The following is a 14,279-nucleotide window of genomic DNA, read 5'->3' as shown; positions in this document are numbered from 1 at the left end:
TCTTTGGTACTCTGCCAGGCTGTCTTTTAGCAGCTCAACTGTTGGTTTGTTTTTTTTTTTCCTTCCTCTAGTAAGACCTTTTAATATGGTCACTAAATGTTGAATGGACCTCAGGGAGTCTGAAAGTACCCTAAGATAGTATGTAAAAGCATGTATTATGTATGTATGTGAATTTTATGCTCTGATCAGATTTTCAGAGAGACCGTTGGTCCCAAAGTGTGTCCATTTGCCAGTTGGAGCAGGAGCTTGCTCTGGGACGTTTGGCTGCCGATGGTGGTGGTGGGATTCCTATCTGAAGGTAGAACCTTGTCTCTGGGGATGGGTGGGTCTGAGGACAGGAGCCTGGAGACTTTCAGAACAGAGCATTTTAGAGCTTCTCCCTATACATTCTTTCTCCCCCCCACTTTGTATCTTTGCTGTTGGGGCTCAGAGAACACTGCCCAGAAAATATGGCATTTCTTGCAATGCTGAGCAATCTGATAAAAAGAAAATTAAACGACCTTTAAAACATTCTTATTCCTCTGACCTCAAGATAGGGAGAGACTTAGGAATTTCCTATCTGGATTCAGAGTAGACACCGTCCACCCATTTCAGGTCTTTCTTTGTAAAGGAGGCCAGGTAACTTACCCACTCTAGGATAGACTTCCCTCCAAGATAATGTTTGTTGCTTGGGCTCATTCAAACTCCAGAGACCACCTCAGAGTCCATTCACTTCCCCTAACCACCATTTTCAAGCTCTTAAAATTGTTTACACTATTTCCTGCTTCCCTTATAGAAAAAGGATATTTAAGTTTTTAAATAAAGAGAAGAGGTAATCTTATTTCTGTGATCCCCCTGCTGTGTTTTCCCCCTTTTGTATATTATTAACCTTGAATCATTTTTCTTCTTTTTAATCTTTGTCAGTTTATTTCAGTGGAGAGACACCATGACCACAGAAACTCTTATAAAGGAAAACATTTAGTTGGGGCTGGCTTGCGATTTCAAAGGTTTAGTCCACAATCATTATGGCAGGAAGCATGGTGGTGTGCAGGCAGACATGGTGCTGGAGAAGGAGCTGAGAGCTCTACATCTGATTTTCAGGCAACAGGAAGAGAATACCACACTGAACCTGGCTTGAGTATCTGAGATCTCAAAACCTGCAATGACACATTTCCTCCAACGAGGCCACACCTACCTCAGTGTGGCCACACCTCCTAATAGTACCACTCCCTATGGGCCTTGGGGTCCATTTTTATTCAAACCACCACAAGAGGACAGAGGGGCTGAACTCTCTTCCATATACTAATGAGAAAAAAGAGAAACAAAACAAAGCATTAAAAACAAAGCAACCAGCCTTAAGAAATTGAGAAGGCAGTTCACCGACTAGGAGAAAATATTTGCAAAAGACATTTCTGATAAAGGATAGTTACTAACATATACAAAGAGCTCTTAAAATTCAACAATAAAGAAATGAACAGGTTAAAAATAGACTAATGATCTGAATAGAGGTCTCATCAAACATCTAGATGTCAGTTAAACATGGGGGAAAATGCTCAATCTTATATATCACTAGAGAATTGCAAAGTAAAGCAAGATATACCATGTACTTATTGGAATGGCCCAAATAGACAGACAGCACCAAATGCTGGCGAAGTTGTGGAGCAATAGAAATACTTCTGTAGGAAGCACCAAGTGATCTGGCCCCTTTGCAAGATGACATGGCAGTTTCTTACAAAAGGAAGCATACCCTTGTATAACCCAGTCATTGCTCACCCCTTGGCCTTTACTCAAATTAGTTGAAATGCATGACCACAAAAAATTGCATGTGAGTGTTGACAGTAGCTTTTTTCATAACTGCGCACACTTGGAAACAACCAAATGTTCTCTATTAGGTGAATGGAGAAGCTGGACACTTCTGGGCATTGGAGTGTTATTCAGTGCTTCTATAAGCCATGAAACAATATGGAGGACATGTGGATGCAAATTACTGAGTGAAAGGAGTCAACCTGTAAAGGCTGCAAAAGTAAAAACAGGAGCAGTCATCAGTGGTTGGGAGAATATGCAGAGATTAGCAGGCATTTAGGGCAGCGAAATGGCTCTCTATGGTGCACTGCCATGGCACATTTGCTCAGACTCACAGTTTTATCACTCCAAGAGTGAACCCTAGTGCCGACTGTGGAATCTTGGTGGTAACGAGATGGCAGGGTAGAAGCCTGGTTGAAGCAAGTGTTCCTACTCCAGTGAAGGATGCTGATAGAGAGGGAGACTGCTTATGTGGAGTGGGAAGTACACAGCACTTTCTATACTTTCTGCTCAGTTTTGCTCTCAACCTGAAACTGCTTTAACATCCCGTTTATAAACTACAGCTAACCAAGATGCAGTCATAACACAGCAGAACAAGAGGACTCCAACCAAGGCAGCTAATCTTCATTGTCAACTATGGGTCAGGATCACCATGAAAAAAACTCTCTGGGCAAAGCCGAGAGGGACTATCTCAGTTAGGTTGGCTGAGACCCCCTCCTCCCAGATTGAATAAAAAGGAGCAAAGAAATTGAGCACAAGTAGCTTCTCACTGCTTCCTGCAGCTGTGCTTTCTCTGCCGTGATGGACTGTGTCCTCTGGAACTGTGAGCCAGAGTAAACCCTTCATTCCTTATGCTGCTTTTGCTGGGTGTTTTACTGCAATGAGACAAGTTCCTAATAAACTAACCTGTCAAGGCTGACGTTTCTCTTTAGGAACAAGGTAGGCAGGGTGGGAAACAGTTGTTATGCTGTTTCTAGGTGTGTCAGGGCCAGTGATAGTCTGCTGACCACTTAGAAGTTGACAGTTCTCTGCAGCAGAAGGAAGGCAGAGCTGTGCTCAGTGCCATGTATCCAGTGGTTTTAAAGAACAGTAAGAAGCCTTCAAATAATGTCAGAGCATCATCTTTCTTAAACCAGATGTTCTGCCACCAAATGCTGACCACAATAAAGCTTATAGTGAAAATGTTAAACTGGCATGACATGGGCACTGATCACACAGAACGGAGGCAGGAGACTGGAGGCCTCTTTTATGCCAGGTGCTGACCCTTTAGCTGCTGGGTTACTAGACAATCTGGGTATTTCTGGGTTGAAAGGTGAGGAGTCCACTGGTTCACAGCTTGATCCAGGGTTCTCACGGCTTGGGAAATGTGTGAGAATTGATTACTGGGTCCAGTAGCCAGAGTTCCTGACTGGGTAAGCCTGGGTGTAAATTTCTCACAAGTCCCAAGTGATGCTGATGATCCTGAACTGGAACCCACAACCCTTAACTAACTTTTTAGTATTCTGATAACTGGCACAGCCCCGAGTGTAGGAAGTACTTTCCTCTCCATTCTACAGATGGGCAAGCAGAGGCATTTATGAAGATCACACAATAGTGGCTAGTGCAGGAATTGGGGTGGGGGATGGTCCAGTCTGCATCACCCTGAAGATCTGATCTCTCCTTGAGTATTCTAGTTGGCAGCTGTCTCTCAAGGTCAACAGAGGTCCGGGAAAATGGCTGACCTCCTCTGGACACCTCCAGTCCTCTGCCAGGCATGTGGAGCCCCTGCCCACACTGTTGGGATCACCCCCACCCAAGCCTGGAGGATGCTCCTGAGATTCCTGAGTGGCTTGGCACTGGCTTCTGCAGCTTCTTCTCATCCAGGCAGCAGCTGTGAAGTTGACGAATTACAATCAACTGTGCTGCTTCCTTGGATGCCTGTTCCAGGACGTGCTGTGATGGCTCCCTGAGAAAGCCATGGGCAGGGTGGTTTGCAAAGAATCTCTTGTGCTCCTAGGCTCAGCACAGCAGCTGCTCTGAGGCAGCGTGGGCCCTGAGTGGCCCACCAGGGGAGCCTATTAAGAGCCTCAACACTGTGAAAAGCACAGCAGAATAGCACCATTAAATCTGGTGGTGATGGTGTGTGTGTGTGTGTGCGCTTAACAATGGGTCCTAGCTGAGGAATCCCAGCTCTCATAGTTCTGAGCTTCTCATAGGTCTCCTCCTGTTTGTCCACTGTTGTTTCTTTCCACAAGGCCTTTGGGTTTGGGTGTCTCTGTGTTTCTGGTGGAGTTGCTAAAGACATAGCCCCAGAGCCAGGTGGTGGTGGCATATGCCTTTAATCCCAGCATTCAGGAGGCAGAGGCAGGTAGATCTCTGAGTTCAAAGCCAGTCTAGTCTACAGAGTGAGTTTCAGGATGGTCAGAGATAAATAGAGAAACCCTGTCTTGAAACTGTCCTACCCTCAACCCCTCCAAAAAAAAAAAAAAAGAAAAGAAAGAAGGGACATAGCCAGAGGTCCACAGCAAGGTCCAGGCAGGAAGCCAATCTGAGGGATGTCTCTGCTGCCTTGGATGGCACTGGGCATGCTTTGGTGAGAAGCTGGTGAGGTTGTTGCTGATGGTGTGACCAGGGAGACTCTACTTGCTGTCCCCTTCTCTGCCATTACTATCCCCAAAGGGAAAGGACCCAAGAAGACAAAGCCCTTAAGGTCTGTGATGTTAATCTCTATTGTCAGTGTGTCTGGATTTGAAATCACCTGCATGTGTCTAGATTGGCTTAAATGAGGAGGGAAAAATCCATCAGCAGTTTGGGTAACACCATCCCATGGGCTGGGTACCGGACTGAATAAAAAAGAGAATATGATCTAAGCACCTGCATCTTTGTGCTCTGCTTCCCTGCTCTGGACTCAGTGGGACCACTCCTCTCATGCTTCTGACACCCCGCCTCCATTGCCACTATGGACTGTACCCACAAACCCTTCCTTCTTCAAGTTGCTTTTCTCCCAGCAATAGGAGGAGAACATAGGAGGGCACAGCTCCCTTTCCTCACACTTTGTCTGCTCAGAACTGGTAGCTCCCTGCTAAGTGGTCCCGAGCCTGCACCTCATGTCCTTATAAGCCTCTTTCAACTGTCTTTTAAAGATTGACTCTGTAAATGGGGTGGAACTGAGCTTGGGCATGCAGAATAGGTGTGTGTGCCTGTGTGTGTGTGTGTGTGTGTGTGTGTGTGTGTGCACACGCACGCGCACTCCCGTGCACGGGTGTGTACTTGTGCATGTGTGTGGTCTCTTTAGGGTGAGAGAGCTCAATATGGGAACAGGTGGGGATGGGCTGCAGGCTAGAAATCATCTTTCCCCATAGCTCGCCCATTCCAGTGCAGAACTCCAAGGAGTTCAAGAATTCTAAATTTAAACTTTCCAGGTTTATAAAAGTATGAGGTACGAGGAGAGATTATATTTGTTCTAACAGTCCGTTGGCTTGATTTATATGTTTTAGCTCTCATGATCTTGGCCCTGGAAGTTGGGGGTAGATCTGGTACAGATGGAGGAGAGAACAGACTCTGAGACCTCCCTGAAGCGGGCTGGACCTGGGCCATGGTCTCGTGGAATCAAGTACAGTCAGGAGGGTGGAATGGCAGGACTCCCTATGCCCTGTGGGGGAGACTCACTTGTCTTTTGGGATGGCTTGCTCTGGGTTGAGAACAATGAAGATGAAGATGTTGCTGTGAAAATACCGATGCTGATGAAGATAAGGATGCTGCTGATGAAAATAAGGATACTGCTGGTGATGAAGATAAGGATACTGATGGAACTGGCCGAGGCCTCGTGATGTGCCTGTTGCACAGCAGTGGTCTTGTAAAGATGGGCTAGAACTCAGGTTCTTTGACCCTTGACCATGCTGTCTTGTGAGAGAGGCAGATGTGCTGTCCTCCTCCCTTTCACGGTGCTGCTATTGACATCCCCAGATCTTCTCACTCAGGTGGCCCTACTCCCACCCCAATGCAGACATGCCATGAAGTTGTACAGTAACTTTCAGGAGGAAATTTGCCATTGGGAGGAAGCCTGGGGCCTGAGGATCCCTGGCGTGATGGATGTCTAGCTTGGATGGAAAGCAGTGTTAAGAGCAGCACTGATGGGGAGTTTATTTGGGAGGGAAGTGGAAAGAGAGTTACCTCTGTAATTCCCAAGTAGCTTTGCCACTGTTATGGAGTGGGAGGGAACATAAAGAGTTCCTTTTTATATTTATCAGGAACAAAAAAATATTTGAAGGGCTTCCTGAATCTATGTCTCTGTCTCCATTTCATCTCTGATATCCAGTCATGAACCCATGCATCTGTGCATCTAGGTTTGTTTCTTCCCAATATTAAAAAAGCATATTAAGTGAGGGAAGATTATATTCAGGCCATGTGCCACGTTACCGTGTCATTTAATTCCATAAAACCCTGATGAATATTATCAACAAATTGTAAATGGGGAAACTGAGACTTGGAGGCGAACCAACCGGCCTGTGGTTAAATTGGAACCTAAGTCTGTGTTTTGTAGTGTTTTCACTAAAGGAAGATTCCTCCTAGATATTTTTGAAATTGAGAAAGAGATATCCTGCTGGGACTGTTTGCTTATCTCTTCCCAGCAGTGTTCCCAGGAGTCCTGGTTCCAGTTCCTCCTCCAAAGGGAGAGCTGGGTATCAGGCGTGATCTTCACCACACTGCCTGCAGATTCTGCCCATCTGCTACCCAGAATTCCTGGCCAGCAGCGCATTGTCTGTTGTGCCCGCGGCCACTCAGTGCAGGCCAGTTTTGATGAAGTGATGAAAGCTGTAAAACAGCTGTCTGACATTGCCTGCTGGTTTTAAAACCAAACACTCAGCAAAGTGGTTGAATGGAATACTGAAAACATCCTTGTTTCAGATGAGAATATTTTACTTACAGAACATCTATATTTTCTTGTCTTTCCTATCTTCCCTGTGCCCACTTATCTCCCCATTTCCTGTCTTCTCTTCCTCCCTCCTACCCATTCCCTTCCTCCTCTTTTCACCCCCATTTTTTCTTTTTCTCCTATTAAAAGTCTTCCTGTTACTATATCTATATATTATTTTCATCTAAAAGTTCTTTTAAAATAATTTATTTCATTTTATTTTTATTTTATGTATGTAAGTGTTTGCTTGCATTTATGTTTGTGCATAATGTGTGTGCAATACCTATGGAGACCAGAAGAGGGCATTAGAGTCCCTGGAACTGGAGTTGTGGAAGGTTGTGTCTTGCCACGTAGATGCTGGGAATTGAAACCTGGTCCTGTGGAAGAGCAGTCAGTGTTCTTAACTGCTGAGCCATCTCCTTAGACCCTTCTTTAATTTTTTAAATATTATACTTACTTTATGTGTATGTATGTGTGTGCATAAACAAAATAATTCCTTCTCTGCCAAACTGTCACTCATTTTTTTTAGATCAATAAAAGTATTCCTAAAAGGACAAGGCCTCTGGCAGGACCTGTCTGTCCCTGCTGGGCACTTCTGTGGTCTCTGGCTATAGGAGCTAGGAACCTCAGACTTGGCTTTAGACTTTGGGCTTGTGTGGTCCAGCTGAGAAGCACACTCCTGTTCACCCGCTAATCCCCACAGAGCCCTGCTCACCAGGGATGGGCTCCAGGTTTCAAAGCATACATAAACCGGAACAGCTCTCAGCAGAGTCATAGCTTTTAACGAAGTCTACCGTACACAGTGGACTTTAAGCCATATGGCCATTCTTGGGCTTGGAATGCTGAGCCCTTCCTCTAGATTCTGGTTTCTCAACCTTAAGCCAGTTGTCTCTCCTCTCTTCTGGAGATGCTGTTAGGTTCTCTGGAGCATTTTCTCTCCATGTTCCAAGGCCTAGGCGACATCCCACTAGTAACAAGCCCTTAACCTTTAGCTCCTGGTTCAAGGTTCAATCTGTGCCCTCCAGCACCCTTTCCAGCTGCTTCCTCAACAGCTGTCATCCAGGTTATTCTTTGCAGTTTGTTGTCCTCAGTGTCTCTTGTTCCAGCTGCTTCTCTCCTAAATGAAGACTGCTTCCGGTTTCTTTTTGCTTCCAAATGCCTTATTAGCCATGGGCTCCCCATTGTACCTTTTTTCCCCAATACGTCTTTTATTGTCCCAAAAGACACTGCAAATCATACTTAAATTCAGGATCTTGTTTCTGGAACTGGGTAACTTAAGTCTTAACTCTTCAGCCTGCTGCAGTGTTCCTTTTTTAGACACATAGAAACTATCAAAAAACACCCTGATATGTTTGTTTTTAACTGTTGTGGCTTGCTGAATCAGAGCTGCTGAATTTGAAACAAGTTCAATATCATTTCCTTCAAGGATTAATTCATCCTTCAAGGCTTGAGAGACAGAACAAGCAATACCTGTCCTCATCCGAACTCTGCGGATGTGTTTTTCACCCAAAAAATTTCAGATTTCAACCAAAGACCCGTTCTCCTGAATAACAACGTTGATGGGGAAGTGAGCATACACAGACCTCATCTTGTAATGGAAGCCCAGTGTGACTCCCTTGACCATGTTCTGAACATGCCTGCAGATGGTTTGGACAGTGGCCAGTTCCTTTCTGTTACCCCACCACCTGTCAGCCAGGAGCCTCTTCTTCCCAAGGAGACTCAGCTCTACATGGATGTTATTGAAGTCCCTCCGGAGGGTTCCTCTGGGGCTCTTCGCAATGACTGTGCGCCCCTTCAGAGCGATGTCCACATTTTCTGGAATGTCGATTGTCTGATTCATTCTCGCAGTAGATGCCCACCCCCATTGCACATTTTAAAACGTGACGCTGCTAGAGTCACCTGTCCAGCTCCATGTGCCCAATTTGGTGTTGGAATGTCTGGGGGGACCAAGGACTGCTTTTGTGTTAGATCCAGGGCCGAAGGCAGCCTTGTACTCTTTCTTTCCTGAACTGAATTCACAGATGAACCCTAACAGGGTAGAAAAGCCTCAAGCTTTCATCTGTGATTCCTAAAATGAGGGGAAAAGGGTGATGGGTTTAAACAATGGGAGTTCATGAGCGGCACGGAAGGCATAGGCATTTACAGGCATTTTCCTAATCTTTCCCATCACACAAATTGCTACAATCTGAGGATGGAGAGAGGCTTGCTTTTTTTTCCCTCCTGGGATGGAATAAAATGCCTACTTCTATCATGGAAATGTGCCATGTCCAGTAATTATGTGGGGAAGAGAATCTTAGTTACTTTTTGATTGCTATGCTAAAATACCATGAGCAAGGCAACTTGCTTAAGAAATCATTTAATTTGGGGCTTACGGTTCCAGAGGGTTAGAGTCCATGGCTACCATGGTGGGGAGAATGGCAGCAGGCAGACAGGTATAGTGTGGGAGCGGCAACTGAGAGATCACATCTTGATTCACAAGAACGAGGCAGAGAGAGATAACAGAGCATGGTGTGTACTTTTGAAACCTCAAAGCCCATCCCTAGTGACACACTTTTTCAATTATGCTGCACCTTCCAACCCTTCCCAGAGAGTTCCACCAACTGGGGACATCAGGGCCATTCACAGTCTAACCACCACAGTGTGTGTGTTGGACTGTCAAACACCAAGAAGCTGAGGCTCTTTGGTGGTCTTCCCTAGCATTCTGCAGGCAAATAGAGGCATCCTAGTCTCAGCAGACAATTTTTTTTATTTCCTTTGCTGATTCCATCCTCCTTCTTCCCTCTGAATTTTCCCTATTTGTCTAAGCTCTCGCCATACCATCTTTCCAAAGCCTCTGCAAAGCATCTTTTAGACATGAGAGTACAGATGGTCCATGTTGGGATACAGACCTGGAGGAGAGGCCTAGGATGGGCAGGGGATTTATTGACCCTGTTATCTACACTACCATCTCTATGAGGGATGGCACCAGATCCTGATGGACATGCATCTCTATCTCTCTTTAAAAAAACACCTTCATTAACATTTTTTTTCAAGACAGGGTTTCTCTGTAGCTTTGGAGCCTGTCCTGGAACTCACTCTGTAGACCAGGCTGGCCTTGAACTCACAGAAATCCACCTACCTCTGCCTCCTGAGTGCTGAAATTAAAGGCGTGTGCTACCACCACCCAGCGACATGTATGTCTCTTAATACTGTGGCTTCTTCCTATTTAAGATGAAGAGTACCATACAGGTCTCTAAAGTGTGGCACCAATGTCCTGGTTGCCCAGGTCCAGGGTGGTACTGTGCATAGATTCTGTAGAGGGTTTAGACTTGATTTCCTCTGCACCCACTGGGTTTTGCTGACTTCTTGTTCCTGGAGATGTTCTGTAGGGAGAAGCCAGGGACAGAAGTACAATCACCAGTGGGACTGAAGACCCGGCACTTTCTCCTTAGTTTTATTACCTTTCTGATTCCAGCCAAGAATGTGTTGTGATTCCAAACCCCACTCCACAACGATGTGTTAGGTCTATTCTGGTTTTTGCATTGATTCACAATGAATAAAAATTAAGTTGGTACTAAATTTTATGGACTCTCCTCTCTCTCTCCCTCTCTCTCTCTTTCTCTCTCTTTTTTAATTTCACCTCTTCAAGCTTTAACTAGATAGTGCCTGTGGGAACTGAAGGTGATTTTAATTAGCATCTTACTACAGCAAAGAGGAGCCTGGATCATTGCTCTGTAACCTCATTGCTGCCTTCTCTCACCCTGCCCTCCTACCTCTAAGTAGTCATCTGTGCCCATCCCTCAGGGCTTGCTCAATACTTATTTGCATCACAAAGTTTCCCCTGGTGCCACAACCCTGGCTTTAGTGGTCTGAGGGCCGCCATGTTTGCAGATGTACAGCATCTTCCTCTTGTTGCCTGCATTGATTGCCTTGGGATAGTAATTAACTTCCAGGTCTGTGCCTGGCAGCCTGGTAGGTTCTCCAGGTAAACACTCGAGGGTCAGGACAGCATCTTCAGGTTTTATTTTCATATTAACCTGATGTCTTTCCTTGGATGCTCATGGGTTCCTAAGTGTGAACCGAGATAGAAATGAGGGAAAGCACTGGTCAGGCAGTCTCAGAAGAAAGCAAGCTGCATGTCTAGAACTACGCTTCTCACTTTCAGTGGGCCTCCATCCAGCTCGCGTGGGCTTTATTGCTTGAGATCCCTAGGGACTCTGATGTAGAATGTGATTTGAGAACAACTTGCCCGGACCAAGACTTGCAAAATCAACTATACAGAGAGCAAATCTCATATGCCTTTTTTAAAGACAGGGCTCTAGCCTACGCTGGCCAGAAACTCTGTGTAGATGAGGATACCCTGAACATCTGAACCTCCCCTCCCGCCTTTACTGTTTGAGTGCTGACACCAGAGGCGTGAGCCACCGCACTTATGTGGTATTGGGGTCACATTGGAGCTTCACGAATGCAAGGCAAGAACTCTGCCAAGTAAGCTACATCCCCAGCAACCACACTGATGGTTAACAAATGTTTATTTAAGGAAAAAGATTTCTTGTTTCATTTTTTCATTCTAACCTGCGTGTTTGTTTATTTTTTTAGTGTGTGTGTGTGTGTGTGTGTGCGTGCACGTCTTTGTATACATGTATGCATGGTGTATGTGTGTTTCTGTGTGGTTTTCTCTTTACACCTTTATGTGCATTCTGAAGTTTGAACTCAGGATGCCTGACTTCAAGGCTAGCTCTTTTACCTGCTGAGCCATTTCTCTGGCCCCAGAAATGGGAATTTCTTAACAAACTTTAAGGAAACACACAATAGATCATCTCTGAGAGCCCACACACCCCAAAATTGTAACTAACGAAAAACCTTGTAAATGTCAAATTGAAATTGCCTATTTAATTTGAGCTGGTAGGTTTAATTCATTTATAATTAATCCCTGGTTTATTCTCAGCCCTGGCCTGTTTGCTCTTGACCTTCCTTCCTGTCTGCCTGCTCCCTGTTGTTTCCATAGTTTTGCTCATTAACTGTTGGCGTTTACAGCCCTGAGGAAGAGGTAGCCTTCCAGGCTCCTCTCTTGGGTTCTGAGCATCCCGCCTCCCCGTCACCTGCACCTTCATCATAACTTGTAGGAACATTCTTTCACGCCAATGTTATAGTTGGGACTTAAGAGGCAAAGTAAATATTTCAAATGGTCTCATAATTCTTTGCATTTCTTTAAAAACTCAACGTATGAAGTAAATAAACACATGTATGGTTTATTTTGTCTTTTGGCTGACTTAAAATATCCTCTAGACTTCAGTTGTATGGTTAGAAAGCCATTGACTGAGGAATAAAAATCAAAATCAAACCAAAATACCAGGGTACATATAACTAACCCAATGTAAGTTTACAAATGAACTTTCAATGTGTTTTGATCAATTTGTAAATCTTAAGACGTGGATGCCACCCACATCTTCCTATATTAAGATGTAAAGAGAATCATGGTATAATTAACTGCAGAATGTCTAAGGTGATGTCATCAAACAGAAGGTGGCTACTCTCTTGAGTTAAAACTGTCCCAGATGAAACCTTTTTTTCAGTGCACTTACCTGCTTCTCCTTTTTTTCCCTCATGGGGTCTCACCTCAAAGTATTGGGATTACAAGTGCTGCCGCTCCTGGCTTTTCTCATTTGTTCTGTAGGTGTATATTCTCAGCACAGAGAAAAGACATACTTGAGTATAACATGTTTCAGGAAAAACAAACAAACAAAAACTTGTAACAGATATAACTTTCAAATGTCAAATTCTATAATTGGCTTCTTACCTGTGCTGACGGGTTTTAGTATGTTTAAATTTTTGTTTTCGATTTCTTGTTCCTCACTAGGTTTTTTGGGGGACTGGGGAGATTTTTGTGGCTATCCTGATGAATTGTTGCTTTAGCTTGTAAAAATTAATTTTTAATTTATCCTTTGAAAATTTCATAAATGCACACAATACATCTTGATTATATCTACCTCCTCCCAATTCCTCTCTCACAACTCATCTCCCTTTCAACTTCACGTCTTTTTCCTTTTAAAAAATAACCATTGAGTTTAACTAGAACTGTCCATATGTGCATGGATGTGTGGTCATCCACTGGGGGGTCATGGGGACCCTTCCAGGCCATCCCCAAAGAAAAGTGACACCCCTCCCCCAGCAGCCATCAGCTGCCAACAGTTCTGCTTTATCTTTGGTTCTGGAGTTGGGGAGTGAAACAAGTTCAGTTTCCCAAGACTGTCAGCTCTCTAGGTTCCACACACACAGGAGAGCCCCTGGCCTGGTCTGAGTGAAGAGCGGCCTCCTTACTGTCTCTTGGGAGGAAAGCTGGGCAGCTTTTACCTTCTCCTTGGAAATGTAGAGCACTTGAGAGATGAACTTGTCTTCAAATCCTTAAAGCAGGGGTACGGTAGAAGAACTGTACTCCAGTGTGAGAAGTCAGCTAGAAGTTTCTCTTCAGTCAAAGCGATAAATACCTCAGAGAGTCTGAGGATCTGGGATATCTAATTAGAAGAAAAGCAGCAAAGGGTATATGGTAGTTAGACAATAAATCACAAATAATGATTACTTACTATGCTTGGTAATTGTTCAAGAATAATAACCAGGGATTATTCTAGGCATTTTACATAATTATTTTGATTTTCAGGATAATCATATGAAGTAGACATTATCATGGTCATATAGATAAGGAAACTGAAGCAGAAATTAGTTAAACAACTCATCTTGTCTCTTTGTGTTTTTACAACACAGTACCTGACTCTGGTAATACATAATGAAAAAAGTTTGTTTACTTTACAATAAAGTCCAAATAACACAGTGTTACCATCTGGTAAAGGCTCCCAGGCTGCCTTATAATGGCAGAGAAATAGAAGGGAAAGTGGACAGATGCAAAGATAGAGATCATGTGATAATACAGGAAGCAACAAATACTGGAGAGGCCACTCTTGCTCTTTATAGCAATCTCCGTGGGGAGGAGCTAGCCACTTCCACCAGCCCCAGCCTACTCCTCAAAACCAGTTTTGATCCCTTCACCCTGGAAGGTTTGATCCAGTCACCTCCTATTAGACCTAGTCTCTGAAGGGTCTTAGCACATCCTGGTACCTTTACACCGGTTACCAAGTTTCTAGCATATGAAACTTTCGGGTTTATGTTTAAACCATGTTTAGCCATAACTCTGTCCAAGATCATCTAGATTCCAACAATGTGATTCCAGATTGTAGATATTTTGAAAAACATTTTACTTACTGTATGTGAAGGCACAGTAAAGAAAAGACCAAAATGGTAGCTCCATGATTAGGAGGAAGGTTTTTTTTAATTGTAGATAGGAGAGAAAGAACATTCGGGGGTACCTGGAAGAGTCCAGAGCAGACAGAAAAAGAAGCAGACTGAATATGGCCAGGGATCTCTGCAAGAGAAGGGATCATAGCAGAAGCAGTGGGGAAAACCTTGCTGTTATACAGAGAACAAATGGGTATCTGGGAGGAGGGAGGCCTGTGAACTGGGAAGGATCAAGATTGCGGGCTTTGAGATGTCTAACAAGTACATGTGAGCAGGAGATGAAGGATCCTGGAGGCCAGCATAGGCTTTGATGTGCAACCACAGGTATATATGC

General features: G+C 44.3%; 1 pseudogene; it reads right to left on the bottom strand.

Annotated features, from left to right (window-relative positions):
• Positions 1–7,793: 7,793 nt before the first annotated feature.
• On the bottom strand, positions 7,794–8,516 carry LOC101844131 (annotated as a pseudogene).
• Positions 8,517–14,279: the final 5,763 nt, after the last annotated feature.

The sequence above is a fragment of the Mesocricetus auratus genome, unplaced genomic scaffold, assembly GCF_017639785.1.
Source record: "Mesocricetus auratus isolate SY011 unplaced genomic scaffold, BCM_Maur_2.0 Super-Scaffold_100009, whole genome shotgun sequence".
NCBI classification, from domain to species: Eukaryota; Metazoa; Chordata; class Mammalia; order Rodentia; family Cricetidae; genus Mesocricetus; species Mesocricetus auratus.
The sequence above is the reverse complement of the archived record's forward strand: the minus strand, read 5'-3'. Positions and strand labels throughout refer to the sequence as shown.